This window comes from Cebus imitator, unplaced genomic scaffold (genome assembly GCF_001604975.1).
Source record: "Cebus imitator isolate Cc_AM_T3 unplaced genomic scaffold, Cebus_imitator-1.0 Scaffold467, whole genome shotgun sequence".
NCBI lineage: Eukaryota > Metazoa > Chordata > Mammalia > Primates > Cebidae > Cebus > Cebus imitator.
The window spans coordinates 25,013-42,209 of NW_016107782.1; the positions used below are offsets into that span (position 1 = coordinate 25,013).

Here is a 17,197-nt window from a genome sequence, read left to right on the forward strand (position 1 = left end):
AGAGGTTACAGTGAGCTGGGATTGTGCCACTGCACTCCAGCCTGGGTGTCAGAGTGAGACTTCGTCTCAAAAAAAAAAAGTGCATTGAAATGAAACATTTTTAGAAATAGGCAGTGGTAATAACTTACAATATTGTGAATGTAATTAATGCCACTGAATTGTACACTTAAAAATTGTTAAAATGGTAAGTTTTATGTCATCTATATCTTACCATGATGAAAAAATAATTAAAAAAAAAACCCCAAAATTTAAAAAAACGACCAAACAAAAAAACCCCAAATTGGAGACAGGCCTGCTGTCTGTCTGAATAATCCCCTCCTCCCACTCCCAAATGTAGGTTAGCTCAGTAATAATATGACCCACTTAAGAACTGTACGGGGACTGTTGTTTCTAAGATATTCCAGAAGGTGAGTTAGAAGAGCCCATATCTAACCTCCTCACTTTACGGAAGAGAGGTCAGAGACCCTGAAAGTGTGACTTGCTAAAGACTACGTAGCACCCGAAAACTCTGGGTACAAGGTCACCCATGCTGCACGACACCATGCTGAGTCACTGAGGACACGGGAGCATTCCAGGCCTTCTGAGCACTGAAACGAGGCCTCTTCTTCCATTCTTACTCCAGGTGTCTAATCCTTGTCACTAAGAATCCAGTTGCTCAGAGTTCTAAAATTGTACAAAGCAGAACCAAAGTATTAGGTTTCACTCACGGCCAAGCAAGTGTGGACAGTGAGTAATGTCTGAAGATTCCATAGCCTGATCACAGCCACTTTTGCCCTGCTGTCTGAACTTCCTTGTCAATCCTCAAACAGGCCACATTCTCATGATAGGGACTTTTCATATGCTGTTCCTTCTACCTTGAAGCCCCTTCTCTACTTTGATAATTCCTATTCTTCAGGTTTCATGTGAAACATTGCTTTGTTTAGAAAGCTTTCCTATCCTCCCAGCCTATGTTAGCTCAGCCTATTGTATAATTTCTTAGTAGCCTATACTTCTTTGTTACCTTCATCATACTGGTAATTATTGTATTATGTCTGAGTTCCATGCATGAGGGTAGGATCTTGGTCTGTCCTGTCCACCACTGTTTCCCAAGAACCTAGCAGAGGGTCTGTCTGGTACATTGTGTTCATTAAAGAAAAAAAAATTGAATTAATTAACCCTGTCTTCTCGTGGAAGAATGAAGATAATGATATACCCTTATTAACAGGCATGTATGGCTGAAGGAAGTAGGGCAGACACTGCCTTTAATCCATAAAGACTGATCTAGGCACTAGTTGATATGAAATGTACAAATAATCAGGATGGAGGAGCGGAGTGTGACTGCCCACATTTGCGTTGTATGCATGTGAGAATAAACAGTAAATCAACAGCAGAGGGGATACAGGTTGGATACAAGGGAACGTTTTCTGGTATATTAAGGATTGTTAAAAATGGGTCGGATAACAGAGGAAGGTTGTGGAAACGCCTTCCCTAGGGGCTTCAGAAAACAGGCCAGAGTTCCATTTTAGCCGGTTATTTTAGGCCTACTCCAGGCAGCAGGGTAGACTAGACATCCTCTCAGGGTCCAATCGTTCTCTTCCTCTGACCCATAATAAATAAAGCTATAGATACCATTGTTGCCAATAGAGATACACAAATGCAAAATGCTTCTACACAGTCTTGTGGCTGTAAATGTTGCTAATTCATTTTCTGCTTAGCATTCTGAATTCACCTTTTGTTTAGAAAATTACCACAGTCTTTAAGCACGGCAATCTCTTTCTCTAAAGGATTTATTCTATATTTCAAAGCGAGAACTGCAATGCATACCAATTTAACTTTTGTATTGACACTTACCTAAAAAAGTGGAGAATACAAGCTAAGAAAAAGCATTTAAAAAATAATCTGCTAGTCTAAGTTCCAGCGTACAGAGTGATCTGGACATGTATGTCGTAATCCCAGTGAGGAAGCAGGGACAAATTTTCTTTCTCTGCCTTTAAAGTGAAGGAAGGGAATGGTCTTGAATATGCAAATTAATCTAATTTAATTAACTTTTATGACCACAGCTCCTTTGAGATAACCATGGGAGCCAATTCAATTCCATTAAAATTCCGCCATTTCCCTAAAGCCTCAATGAGACACCCTTGTCTTTTCCAAAACAAAACCAAAACAAAATGTGAAAAGATCTAATCAGAAACAACAACAAAAAATAAGTTCTCTGCTGCGGCTCTGCTATTTGGTCTCACACAGTCATTTACTCCGGTTTGTCACCCCTGAGTCTGGCGCTGCCAGCAGAAGAGTGAAATCATTCCAGGTCAGTCATGTAACTGCTGACCCAGAGTTTATCCTAAACTGGGGCTACAAAAGGTAAAGGTAATGACATTTCATGCTTCTGAGCAAAAACTCAAGTCTTGTGAGGCTGAGGGAAGAATTGCCTTGACCTCAGGCCAGAGATGAAGACGAATTTATGCCACTTCTTCCTTTGCCGCCCAGTTTTGTAATATTCTTTCCTTGTCCTCCCTCTGATTACAAATGTAATACGTATTTATTGGCCAGGAGCAGTGGTTCATGCCTGTAATCCCAGCACTTTGGGAGGCCAAGGCAGGCAGATTGCCTGAGGCCAGGAGTTTGAGACCAGCCTAGCAAACATGGTGAAACCCTAGATCTACTAAAAATACAAAAATTGGCTGGAAGTGGTGGTACACCTGTAATCCCAACTACTGCAGAGGCTGAGGCAGGAGAATCACTTGTACCCAGGAGGTGGAGGCTGCAGTGAGCCAAGATCATGCCACTGTACTCCAGCCTGGGCGACACAGCGAGATTCTGTCTAACAAACAAAAAACAAAATAAAACCCCATATTTATTGTGAAAAATAAAAAAAATACAGAATGACTAAACGAAGTTGCTCATATTTAGGATGAGTTAGGAAAACTTTCCCAATTTTGTTATCTTCTTTCCACCTTAATAAGCAGAATTTTAGAGGACTTTGTGAGCAGTGGAGGGTGGGTGCTGAGTTTGTGAAGTGAGGATATTACATTCCAGTTCTTTCTCTTCCTTTTTTATTCTTTAAATTTTTTTTTATTCTGGTAAAAGACTCATAACATTTACCATTATAATCATTTTCGAGTGTGCAGTTCTGTGGCATTAACTACATTTACATTGCTATTATCCACTACTGTTGTCCCCCTCCAGAATGTTTTCATTTTTCCCAATTGAAACTCTGTACTCATTAACAGTAACTGTCCATCTCCTGGCTACCACCATTCTACTTTCTGTCTCTATAAACTTGACTATTCCAGGTACCTCATATCAGGGGAATCATACAGTATCTTTTTGTGATTGCCTTATTTCCCTTAGCTTAATGTGCTCCAGTTTCATCCATGTTGTAGCATGTATCATGTCAAAATCTCTTTTCTTTTTAAGGCTGAGTAATAGTTCATTGTACTTATATATCATATTTGTTTATCCATTCATTTGTCAATTGACATTTGGGTTGCTTCCACTCTTTCACAACTGTGAATAATGTTGCTATGAACATGGCATACAAATATCTCTTTGAGACCCTGCTTTCAATTATTTTGAGAATACAATCAGAACCTTCCTTTTCTTTTAAACCTGTATCCCACACCATTCACTGCTCTTGTTCTTAACACCACGCAATTACACAGCTGCTCATGGTTTCTAAATCCTGGCCCCTGAATCACTCCTCATGGTTGAAAAGTATGTGGTGGGTCCACCCATTAACTGATCTACCTGAAAGTGCCTTGAGACACATTCAGCAATGTGCAATTGGGTTTCTGGGAGCTGTGCTGCCTGCAAGTTCTAGAAACATTTAATGTCACATGACTTCAATATTGCAGTTAATTTTAGCATGACCATAGGCAATATTGCTGCTACTTCACATAGGTGAGCTATGTCTAAAACAAGTATCTTTTGAATAGTAGGTCACAGTGCTCTGCATTATGTAATTATATAATTGTGCAGGCTACTAACTGGAATGTAGAGTTAAAGTTACTGTAGGAGGTTTTTTAACTGAGTAGATTAAGGAACTCAAAGTTGATATTTCCTTTAGTTAGATTTTTAAAATAATAAAGTACTTAAATTCTAACAAAAGATACACAATTATAAAATAATTAGAAAAAAGATGATAATGTGATAGAGCACTTCTGTGTCTATAAGACAAAGGAGAAAGAAAGGTAATAAAAAACAGTTAAAACCAAAATTATTTTCTTGCCAATAATTTTATCTGTCTTTCTTTTCAAGCCCTTTAGTCTCAAAATTATTCCCTCTTCCATGTCCTAGTCCAGGATGGATATTTTGTGCCTAAATTATTGCAATTTTAACAGCTAACATCTATCGAACACTTAATTCCATGCCAAACACTGTTAGCCTAAAGCATGTATCAGCTTACTTTAACCCCTATATCAATATTTGGAAGTTGATTGTATCACTCAGGGCAATTGAATACCTAATATTTATTCTCTTCTTTTCTTGCTTACCGACAGAACCCAATTTTGCTTGGGGTATCAATATATTCAACTAAATACTCATGATCCCAGTCTCCATTACTGCTAATAAGGCTCTGTGATCTAATTCTAGCCAATGAGATGTAAGGAGAAGTCTGCTGGGGGCTTCTGGGAAGCTTTTTTCTTTCCTGATAAAATCATACACATATGGCTAGAAACCATGCTAAAATTCTTGACCTGCCCCTGCTTCTTTCTGTCTTAAGTCTCTGACCTAAGACAGAAATGTGATGGCTGGAGCTACAGCAGCCATCTTAGAAACACAAGGCAATGAGCCAACCTGCTAAGAAAGGCAGAGTTGAAAGGTAGAGAGAAGCTGGAATCCTGGTGGCATTGTTGAACAGTTGAATCATTCCCAGCATACATACACTGAGAATTTAGTCTTTACACCATGGGCGATAGTAGTCATTCTTACTATCAAGACAGAAGCTCATTCTCAGTGAAAGCAGGTTCCATTCACCTGAAGTGAAAAGGAAGAGAAGAAAGTATCTCTGTACTTTCAGTTGTAGCGGAAAAATAAACTATTTATTTAAGCTATGATTAGATGGGTGTTTAGTTACTTGCAGCTGTAAGCATTCCTAATCCCATGTTTCAGATAAGAAAATAAAAGACTAAGTAACTTACTAAATTTATCTGATCCTTCAGTGGTGATATGGGGATTTGAACTTATATAGTCTGACCTAGAGTCTAAGCTTACTCTTTTAGACATGGTTCTATATCACATCCCCCTTGCACTACACTGCAAGGTCTATTTATGATTTTTTCAGGAAATAAACTTGATCTTCAGCCTCCCTGTTACTTCTTCTTCTCACAGATGCCAGTTGATACATCTAAAGCCAAATCTGACTTTCTTACTTTCTTACTTATAACCATCAACAATATTTCTTTCTGTAAAGCCAGGATGTAACTTCAACTGTCTTGAGAGCCAGGTAGATAAAATAATTGATAGGGGAAGGTAGATCATAAGAAAATCAATTTTGTTGGTGTATTAGTTATCTACTGCTGTGTAACAAATTGCCCCAAAACAGCAGTTTAAAACAACAAATGTTCATTTCTTATATGGTTTCTGAGGGTCAGGAACCTGGGAGCAGCTTAGCTGAGTGGTTCTGACTCAGGTCTTCCATGAGTTGCAGTCAAGATGTTGATGGGGCTTCAATCATCTGAATACTAGAATGGAGGTGGAAGTTCTGCTTCAGAAAGACTCACTCCCATGGCTATTGCTGGAAGCTTCAGTTTCTCACCATGTGGGCCTCTCTTCACAACATGTCAGCTGTTTTCCTCCAGAGCAAGTAATCTAAGGAAGGCAGAATGACAGCTAGCCTGGGAAGTAGAATAACATCACTCTTGTTGTATTCCATTAGCCAAACATACTAAACCTGATACAGCATGAGAGGAAGTGAGGATCAGTGGAGACCATCTTGGAGGCTGATAACAACAGGTAGATATTGGACAAAAGGGTATATTTGCTCTTTAGCTTCAGCCAATTGTTCTACTGTGGTAAAATACAGGTCTTGTGTTATTGGATTTTCCCATTTCTCAAATAAAATCAGAAATACAATTATTGAGTTAAACCTCAGGATAGTAAACCCTGGCTCAGAATTGCAAAAAATCCTGTGCAGGTCAAATAAAATACAAATGCAGTTCAGATATAGCCTGTGTGTTGCCGTTTTGCAACCTCTCTGGCCCGTAGCTTGGAAAACATACGTAGGTCCAATTCCAATCTGTGATACTGCCTGAAGTGATATTTTCAGTAGGATTTTGAAGACAAGTCCAGGCCTAGCCAGGAATGTACTGTGGCAATTTAATAATGTCTTCCATGGATAAAGGAAGGGAGAGTGATGACATATGTGACTCAGACTGACACAGATGGCTGTATAATTTATTACTCAAAGTAGGATACTTTTGAGAGTAAAAGGAGGTGCTATATTAATTATGCTGACATAGTGACCGTAAATTAGGACTGACTCAGGCAAACCAGGATGTATGGTCACCACCCGTACCGCCCTTTGTGAAACCTTCCCACTTCTGAACCCCACTGCCCACACTCCTGCTGTTTCCCCCTCATCCTGTCTTCTCTTCCCCATTCATCTGTTTCCTCCTGGACTTCAACTTCTTCAAGTTCCAGTGGAAATATCACTTTTTTTCCTGTTGTCTTTACCTCCTCCCCTCCTTTTCGGGTGAATTACTCTTTTACCAGGAATTTGTAGTATTTTATGCATAACTTTAATGTTGCATTTCTGATAGCGATTCAAGCACAGGGGCCAGTGATTACTCATTTAGGACTCTCAGTGCGTATCTCAGTGTCTGGCATAAAGTAGGTGCTGGATGATAATTTATTGGAATTTTATTTTGAATCTCACCTCCCCTCTTTTTCTCTAACATCCTCTGCAGGAGATGATAGTGAATAGTGAAAAATGCCCAGCAGACAATAAGAGGGAGGAACAGAGAAAATCCACAAACTGGATAATTGGTTCTTGAGTAACGGGTCATCAGTTTAAATTGTGGTTGCAGTAATTTCAAATTCTTCTCTTCCTTTTCACTTCAGGTGAATGGAACCTGTTTTCACCAAGAATGAGCTTCTGTCTTGATAGTAAGAATGACTACTATCGCCCATAGTGTAGAGACTAAATTCTCAGTGTATGTATGTGTTTTATAAAAGCTATCTATCCCCTTGGAAGTTCATAACTAAGCAGTGAAAATCCATCTCAGGCATCCACAGACACGTAGGAAGATTCATTCTCTCATGTACGCATCTAATACTTAGTAATACTCATGTGCATTGTCTATAAACATCAGGGGGAAAATAGAAACTGCTGGATAGCAATGCTCTCTACAAATGCCCATGAGTGAAATTAAACTGAAAGATGTTAAAGGGAAACCTCCATGGGACTGAGGTGTGTTTTTGCTGGAGATGGATAGAATGAATGGTAGGACACCATTAAATCCAACAAATTATTATGAATTTTAATCCTAATGTCAGGGAGGTGGGGTGGAGCAACGGATAACCATGTGCTACCTTTTCTTTGGCAGGCTTTCATTTGGTCTCTTTTTGAACCAGAAGACCCAGAAAACTTGGATCCACTTCTGGCTTTGATCCTTCCTGGCAGCATGATTTGGAGTAAGCCATAACTTTTCTCTGTGCCATCTTCCTGTTTAGGAAGGGGCTACTAATAGTACCAGTTTCACAAGGTTATCTGAATAAGGTATGTGAAAAGACTCGTAGATTGGGGTGAAGTCTACAAATGGTAGTTAGGACTGTTCTCAGGCTGATGCTCAGGCAGGGTGTTGGAGAGAGAGTGGGAGGGAGGAGTGGAATGAAGAACCATACTTAAGCCGCCCCCAGCGCTCCTCTGACTGAAACCCTGGTTTATCCCATGAAAGCAAGGTTAATAATACTACCCAATAAAGCAGGAACACTTAGAAATTAGTCTGGAACAAGGTTGAATTTGCCAAGGAGGGTTGGTCCTGACATCGCATGCTTTACACCTGTGGTTGGCAGCCAGTTGGTTGCTCTATTATTACCTGCTCTGGAGAGGGCAAGTCTAAATTGGAATGCTCTTTCCTTGGTTCAGGCTGTTTCTGCTGAGTACCATAGTGTTGATTATAGTTCTTAAACTCTGTAACTGGCTATTTCATTCTTGACTCACCTCCAGGCTCATGAATATCCCACAGAAAACACAGAGGCTTTAAAAGTTGCCTATCTTTTAACCTTGTGCCCTAATGTATTCTATAGAATTGCCAGGACATACGGTATTTTTCCTGCCTTTCCAATACCTATTCAGGAGCAAAAACCTTGATAAACTCCCTTCACATCTTTTGTAAAAGAGGTAGACAGATGCCAGAGAGTTTCTCTGCAATTGTGTGACCTTGGGTGGTTTCTTCAACTACAGAAAGAGAGGTAATAATAACTAATGTGGAGGCTGTTGTGAGCATGAGGAATAATTTAAGGAAGAGCACCTGGTACATGGCAAATATCCCATAAACATAATTGCTGTTGTTATTAATAATAATGTGAAAAACATTCAGGACAAAACATTTGAAATGAATCCTGGAAAGATTAATTTATACTTAATAGTCAAGAGACTATCTCTCAATATTTTCTATGTGCTGATTTAAAAGAAAGTCCCTGCCCTAGCTGGAGAGACAAATGTCACACACAGAAATTTAAATAATGCAATAGAGGACATTTCAGTATATTGAAAAACTATTAAAGAAGATAACCCTTGGCCAGGCGTGGTGGCTCATGCCTGTAATCTCAGCACTTTGGGAGGCCGAGGTGGGCAGATCACGAGGTCAGTAGTTCAAGACCAGCCTGGCCAACATAGTGAAAACCCATCTCCACTAAAAACACAAAAATTAGCCAGGCGTGGTGGTGCACACCTTTCATCCCAGCTACTTGGGAGGCTGAGGCAGGAGAATTGCTTGAAACCAGAGGCAGAGGTTGCAGTGAGCTGAGATTGCACCACTGCACTACAGCCTAGGCAGCAGAGTGAGACTTTGTCTCATAAAACAAATAACAACAAAAAGAAGAAGAAGAAGAAGAAGAAGAAAAGCCAAGATAGATTGAGTGCACCTACAGTGATTTTGTTGTTGTTTGTTTTTAGTTGAGCAGATGTTCTGGGTGCCACTCCATCATGTATCAGAAACAGCATTGCTTTATAGTAAATCATGACCATGGTGTATGGCAATGAAGTTGCATTGGAAGCAGCGAGCACCCTATGTGCTAGCTGGCTTTGGACCAGGAGACTGCAAATCTATAGTCAGAATCTCTTTAGGGCTGGCTAATATACACTACCCACTATCACTCACTAGAGCTGCAAGCCCTAGTCTTAAGAGTTTCACTTCTTAAAGACCTTCATCCTTATTAAATAGTAATATCCTTGCTGTCATCAATTACTGACACATTGGTTTGAGTGAGTTTTTGAGTCTGGTTTGAAGACTAGATTTATTGGAGGTGGCTCACAGGGAAACTGGGAGGGAACCCATAGCTAGTCTACAGAGAAGGACAGAGGGAGGTATGGAGGCAAGGGGAGGGAGGGTGGCCAAACTAAGACTCTCCTGGCTGGAGAAGAAGATTGAGCCATTTTGCATTCTTATTTATTTATTGAGACAGAGTTTCACTCTGTCGACAGGCTGAAGTGTAGTGGTACAATCTTGGCTCACTGAAACCTCCATCTCCCAGGTGCAAGCGATTCTTGTGCCTCAGCCTCCTGAGTAGCTCAGTTCACTGCAACTGAGGTTCAAGAGATTCTCCTGCTTCAGCCTCCCAAGTAGATGGGATTATGGGTGCCTGCCACCATGCCTGGCTAATTTTTATAATTTTAGTAGAGACGAGGTCTCACCATGTTGCCCAGGCTGGTCTTGAACTCCTGGCCTCAAGTGATCCACCCACTTCAGCCTCCTAAATTGCTGGGATTACAGGTGTGAGCCACTAAGCCTGGCTGTTTTGCATTCTTAAAGTAGCTTTATCGTCCATTTCCCTTCTCCTGTATGCTAGCACTGGTTATACTTAACAGAGATGGAGCATGATTTTCTTCCTTAGTCTTCTGTTTGTTCTAGTAACCAGAAAGAACATGTGTTAATCTTATTAGGAAGGAAAGGGGGCCTCAGCAATAGCGAGAAACTGAACTTACTTGTAAGGCCTTGCATTTTGATGTAAATTTTTTCCAGGGCTTTAAAAATATTCAATAAAACACACAAAAGAGTAATAAAATTGTTTTAATAGGCTGAGGTGAATAGTATAGTTCTTCTGGTGGGAAAATTATGTAATGTTAAATCCTTCTTCATGAAGATATATGTGTTTACATGTGAAACTGAAGTTTCATAGATTGTTGTGAATGGTTCAGAGAGCTATGGATAGGTCAGGTGCAGTGGCTCATACCTGTAATCCCGACACTTTGGGAGGCCAAGGTGGGCAGATCACCTGAGGTCAGGAGTTTGTGACTAGCCTGGCCAATGTGGCGAAACTCCGTCTCTACTAAAAATACAAAAATTAGCTTGGCGTAGTGATGCACATCTGTAATCCCAGCTACTCAGGAAGCTGAGGCAGGAGAATCGCTTGAAGCAGGGTGGGTGAGGTTGCAGTGAGCCGAGATAATCCCAGTGCACTCCAGCCTGTGCCACAGAGTCAGGCCTCATCTCACAAAACAAAACAAAACAGAGCTATGCATAAAGTGATGGGAAAGCTGAAAGTAGATTTACTCTTAATTTTTGTTAATCACCATCTGTAATTATTTTACCTATTTGTGTACTTATTTATTGTCAGTTTTCCCCGATAGAATGGAAACTCAGTGAGGGCAAGGACCATTTCTGTGTTCTCCACCATGTCTCCCGCCACCTAGCACAGCAGCTGGCATACATTTGAGGAATGACAAATTTGTGATCCAGTTTTATCCACTGGCTCAAAATTACCTTTTTCCTAAATTTACTTTAATATAAGCACTAAAATGAGATATCCAAAGATTGTTTAAAATATAAAAACTCAATCCTGACGTGAAATTATATATGATAATCATGACTGTATTCTCTGCCAGACCCAGATTAGTATGACTCTATATTTTCAACATCTGTCATTTTCAAATAAATTATTCAACTTTATTAGATTACTTATAAATGACATCAATCAATTAGAACTGCAAGGCTGAGTCTTGAGGGATTTTTTTTTTTAGCGGCTGGATTGGTAAATCTCTTAACTCTTCATATTCCCCAGAAAGAATTAAGGCAATCCCGGCTCTCAGTAGCCTCCCTCCCTCCCATCCCTATTGAAGATTTAATTAACGTGCACATTATTTTGGGCTGCCCATTCCAACACTGCTGGACATAGGTAGAGGTAAGAGTTAGAACCAGGAGAGTGGGACTGAAGGCCCTGCTCCCCACCTTTGGGAGAGTTAAAACTGGCACTTCCCATTGTTAAGTGGCAGTGAATCAAAGACTCCTGTGCTGACTGCTAAAGACTCACTTTTATATAGAAGTCCCTGCCGGGCCTTTATATATTGAAATGAATATGTAAAGTCACCTGTGTCAGTTTTGCTCTTCATTTGCTTGATGTATTTCATCTACGTTTGGAGGTATTAAGAATCACTGTTTGATCTATTGTATTTATTGTCACACATTTATACTTTGGTTTTCCTGCAAACCTGCAGGAAATATGCTGCTTAAAGATATTAAAGGGCTATTAGCAACCTGCATCTTGAAGGCATTTAGTTCTAAGACACCTCTTAAAGTTTAATAAGACAAAAGATTTACTTTTTCTTAAATCCCTAGATTAGGGTGACCAGCTTGTCCTGGTTTGGCAGGTACTTTCCTGGTTTTAAAGCTGAAAGTCCCACATTCCTTGTACTTTTCCAGGCCTGGATAAACGAGGTTAGTCACCCTATCCCTACTTATGTTGTTGAGAGACCTTATCAGGATTTCTTGAAACCAGAGCATACAATTGATCTGAGTCCAGCTTTACAAATTAAAGGATAATAAATCTCCACCATGGCAAAGAAACTAAAGTCAATAAGTAGTAAAAGTATACTAAGGAATTGCCGTGTACAGAGTTCTTTGAAGTATTACTCTTTGGAACCATTCTGGGATTCAGACATTTCTGCCTTGATGCTTTTTGGTCCAAGGAATGCAGGGTCAAGTTATCAGAAGCAGTTGAAGTTGATTAAAGAATTGTGAAGAATTTCACTAGGCTAAACAAATCATACATCTCAGGATTGATTGCAAAGGGCTTAGGATGATAGTATCTGCATCAAAGATAGCAGTGATGCCTTTGATAGAATGAATCACTGCTACTAAACCATCTTTTTAGAACCATCATAAGAACCAGCTTTTCTCTCCAAACCAATTGGATTGATCTGTGCATTGAAAAATGTTCCTGTTCCTTTTGCTGTGTTACAGACAAGAGCACCGACACGAAGTGCCGGAAGCCATGCTTGCTGGGATTGGGAATATCGTATTTATGGTTTGAGTGCATGATGATGTGACCACTCCTCTACTGCACATGCTAATTCTTTGAACATTACTAAAGGACCCTCTGAACTTGTCGGTCTGCTTTTCCAATCCTTTTTTTGGTTATTGTGTTCGATGTACTTTTATGTGATGGTCAGTGGGGTGTGGCCACAAAGCAGAGGCTCAGGAAAAAAAAGTTCATTATCCCCAGAGGGTCTGGAAAAGAGGGCATCTTTATTGGGGTTTCCACAGGAAAGGCAGCACAGAGTAAACTGGTTAGACTTGGCTAGTCTGAATAATTCCTATAAGCTTTGAGCTATAGGAGTGGTCTTTGGTTGCCTGGTATGTGGCCCTGGGATGATTAAAGCAGAGGAATATTTCCTCCTGCTAGAGGAGGTATGGCTCTGGACTGGTTAGTTTGCATATCAAAGGCATTCTCCATGAGCCCTCTGCTATTTCTAAGAGCTGGCTAACCTGAAACGGACAGTCTCTCCTCAGCTAGATTTTTAAGATGTTAAAACAAAACAGGTTGGACCCGGTGGCTCATGCCTATAATCCCAGCACTTTGGGAGGCCAAGGTGGGTGGATGCCATGAAGTCAGGAGTTCCAGGCCAGACTGGCCAGCACTGTGAAACGCCATCTCTAGTAAAAATACAAAAATTAGCTGGGCATGATGGCAAGTGCCTGTGATCCCAATTACTTGGGAGGCTGAGGCAGGAAAATCACTTGAACCCAGGAGGCAGAGGTTGCAGTGAGCCGAGATTATGCCACTGTACCCCAGCCTGGATGGTAGAGCAAGACTCTGTCTCAAATAAATCTATAACTCAATAAATAAATCATCATAACAAATAGAAGAAAACTACAAAAATACAGTTTGAGACTTCATTGATTCCCAGAGAGTGAAGGCAGCATGGCAAAGCAGAAAGAGCAAGGTCTGAAGTGAAATAGTATGGGCTTAATTCGTGGCTTTGCCCAGTATGAACTGTAAAGTGTAGGCAAGGCTGTTGACTTCTTTGCGTCCCAGTTTATCATCTACAAAACAGGCTTAGTTCTTTTCGTGATTGCTGTGAGGACTAGATAGGATGATATATGTGAAAGTTCTTAGTAGGTACAGAAACTATACTAAAAAAGACAAACAAATCCACATGCTACGATGCAGTGTGGACTATCTTCAGTCACCTACATGTCAAAGGTGGTCTTAAAATGCTGCTGGTTTGGTAAATGTTGGAGTAAACTAGGAGTCAGAGAGTATGGGATTCACCCTTATCTGCTCTCAGGCTTTGCTTTACAATGAGCTGAAGTGTGGGGATTATGTCAAATGATTCCTGGAATTCCTTACATTTCTAAAACTCTATGACTTTGTGAAGTCTGAAAAATGTGAATCTGAGGTGTATGTACTGTAGAGCAACTATTGGACCATTTACTACATTTTATATATATATATATATATTTTGAGATAGAGTCTTGCTCTGTTGCGTAGGCTGGAGTCCAGTGGCGAGATCTCAGCTCACTGCAACCTCTGCCTCCTGGCTTCAAGCTATTCTCCTGCCTCAGCCTCCCAAGTAGCTGGGATTACAGGCACATGCCTCGACGCCTGGCTAATTTTTGTATTTTTAGTAGAGACGGTGTTTCACCATGTTGGTCAGGCTGGTCTTGAACTCCTGACCTCAAGCAATCCACCCACCTCGGCCTCCCAAAGTGCTAGGATTACAGGCGTCAGTCACTGCGACCAGCCCTATCACATTATGTTTTACGAAAGCCAACATCCCACACCTTTGAGTCCAGCCCCAGAAAGAACAGTCCCTTGCATACCATTCAACATGACCTTGGTCATTCTTTCGCTACTCCCCAACATAGCTGTTTGGGCTAGGGTTGGAAACCTGTCCATGGTAGTCCCCTTGGAGTCTCCTGCTGGACACTCGGGATTAGAATGGTGAGAGTCAAGTTAACAGACAGTAATGCTGGACCTGAATGGTCACCAGCACTTGTTGGAAGCTGAGAGTACCATCCAATGTAAGCCATGATGGATGGTGTAATAGGAGAGCAAAGGAAGGCAATCTGCGAATGGGTTGGATGGGGAGGGAGAAAAGGTAGGGGAAAGAGAAAAATGTAAAATGAGGGAAGCAGAGGAAGAGTAACGTGGCAATGAAGAAGGTAACATCTTTGATCATTTTCTGTTCCAATCACCCACAGGCCTACTGTTCTTTGTACAGGTGAGTTCTGTGACATTTCCTTCTGTTCTCTTTCACCTAAGTAGATTTTAGTGGATTTTCTAGTCTTGATCTCCAACCATGCCCTAAGACACATAGTAACACAGACTGAGGATTCTCTGATGGCAGGGCTTTTGTCTCATTCCTTTTTGCAACAAGCACAAAGTAGATGCTCAATGAATTTATACTGAAATGATATGAAAATCTTATGTTTGCGTATGCAGTGTCACTGACAGCATTTATATGAAAAAGGTTAATTAAAATAGATAATTATGATGTTTCAACAGGCATTTCCTTGGATCTTCTCATTTGGCCTACAAATATATTTTCTTTTCTTCTTTTTTTTTTTTAGAGATAGGATGTTGCTCTGTCATATGGACTGGAATGCAGTGGTGTGATCATAGCTCACTGCTGCCTCAAACTTCTGGGCTCAAGTGATCCTCCCACTTCAGCCTCTCTAGTAGCTGGAACTGCAGGCATGTGCCACTATGCCCAGCTAATTTTTCAAAATTTTTTTTTAGAGATAGGGGTCTCTCTATGTTGCCCAGGCTGGTCTTGAACTCCTGGCCTCAAAGGATTCTCCCACCTCAGCCTCCCAAAGTGCTGGGTTTATGGGTGTGAGCCACCACATCCAGCCCACAGGTATTTTTGAGTACTGTCTTCACTGTGTTTTGGAACCCACACAGGAGCTAGCTCACTGTAGTCTTTATTTTAAAATGTCTGTTGAACGCAATGGCCCAGGATTGCTTTACATATTGTAGAGATATAAAAAGAAACATAATTTATGGTTGCTCCACATAAGCAGCATCCAGTATAGTTGGGAAGTTACATGAAAAAAAAATCAAACATAGTGATTTGCAGTGGATTTCAAATAGCTGGAAGAATGGAGATTCAGTGAAGTCTCGTGTATTTGGAGAAGTTTTGTGGAGAATGAAGAAGTTGAGTTACACCTTGAATGCTGGATGGGATTTGGCATGGTAGAGATAGGAAGAAGACAAAATGCTTAGCAAAAGCTTGGGGGAGGCTGGGCACAGTGGCTCACACCTATCATCCCAGCACTTTGGGAGGTCGAGATGGGTGAATCACCTGAGGTTGGGAGTTCGAGACCAGCATGACAAACATGGAAAAACTCCATCTCTGCTAAAAAATACAAAACACTAGCCGGGCACAGTGGCCCATGCCTGTGATCCTAGCTACTAGGGAGGCTGAGGCAGGGGAATCACTTGAATTGGGGAGGCAGAGGTTGCGGTGTGCCAAGATCGTGCCATTGCACTCCAGCCTGGGCAACAAGAGGAAAACTCCATCTGAAAAAAAAAAAATGCTTGGGGGACAGTAATGAGAGTTTTGTTGTAAACACAACTCACAAGTTAATGATTCACATGGAGAAACCTGAGAAACAGGGTCCAAGTATGGGAGGCAGTGGAGTACCACAGCTAAGAAAGAGTGCTGACTATGGAGGTAGAGACTTTCTAGATTCAAATCCCAGCTCCTCCCCTCTCCCCACTGGCTTTGTGATGTTGGGCAATCTACTTAACCTTTCTGTGCCTCAGTTTCCTCATCTGTAAAGTTTGGGATAATACTAGTACCCACTTCATAGGGATGTTGTACAATTGGAGTGGTCGCTGTTTGTAAAGCTCTTAGATTAGAGTCTGGCACTTAGTAAGCATTTAATCAATGTTAATTGTTATTATTTGTTTTTGTAATGGAGCTCTGATGCTATGACCCAATCAAAAGAACTATCAGGTTAATTTTGAATGGGGTATAGAGTAGCAGATCTCTTGGTCATTAAGTAAGCTGGTTACTGTCTGAATTGCTGCCAGAGTGCTGGTAGGAACTGGTTTATGGTCAGAAGAACATGAAATGTGTAGAACTCAGTGGAAGGCTTTGAGAGCCAGGGAGAGGAATTTGGACTTGGATGACGGGCAGGACACAGTCATATTTTCTGAGCAGGGGAGTAATGTGAGGAAGGTGAGAGAAGAGCCGGGGCAGTGGGAAGTCCAGTGAGCACCAGCGAGGGAGTGAGGGGGCTAGTGTAACAATTCAGGGGTAAGGTGATGAAGGCCAAGGAGAGGACCGGGGCTGTGAGAGGGAAATGTGGTAGGAAACTGGAGAGACTTCAAAGGGAAGGTGTATACTACTTACCTTCTCTAGTGCTGCCACCCTGGTCCAGGTGACTGTCACTTCTTATGTGGATTACTGCAACATTCCCCTAACCTCTCTGCCTCTGACCTTGCCCCAAGGTCTAATCTCTTCGCAGGTATTCCTTTGTAGTCTGGCAGCTCTCCTCCTGCACTCCGTGGGCAAGCTGAACGCCTTGCTGGGATCTACGAGGCCTGCGTGTGAATCCTGCTTCAGCTGGCTTCATCTCCTACTAGGTATCCGCCCCACTCCATGAAGCTGCTATCCCTGACTTCCTCCAACACATCAGAACTTCCTCAGGAAACTTGCCTATGCCTGTTCTTCCTAAGTATCTGCCTAGGCTGAGTGTGGTGGCTCATGCCTCTAATCCCAGCACTTTGGGAGGCCGAAGTGAGTGGATCATGAGGTCAGGAG

The 17,197-nt window shown here is 41.3% G+C and overlaps 1 long non-coding RNA gene across 12 annotated transcripts in view; it reads left to right on the forward strand.

Moving 5' to 3' along the window:
• Positions 1-17,197, forward strand: part of LOC119468653 — a 47,244-nt gene that overhangs the window by 16,680 nt on the left and 13,367 nt on the right. For 6 of the 12 annotated variants that reach the window (XR_005197392.1, XR_005197390.1, XR_005197388.1 and 3 more), the window contains 4 exons: positions 7,527-7,699; positions 12,384-12,531; positions 14,628-14,647; positions 16,885-17,019. This is a non-coding gene — a long non-coding RNA (uncharacterized LOC119468653). The remainder of the gene's footprint in view (positions 1-7,526; positions 7,700-12,383; positions 12,532-14,627; positions 14,648-16,884; positions 17,020-17,197) is intronic. The other 6 variants (XR_005197394.1, XR_005197391.1, XR_005197398.1 and 3 more) reach the window with 4 other exon arrangements.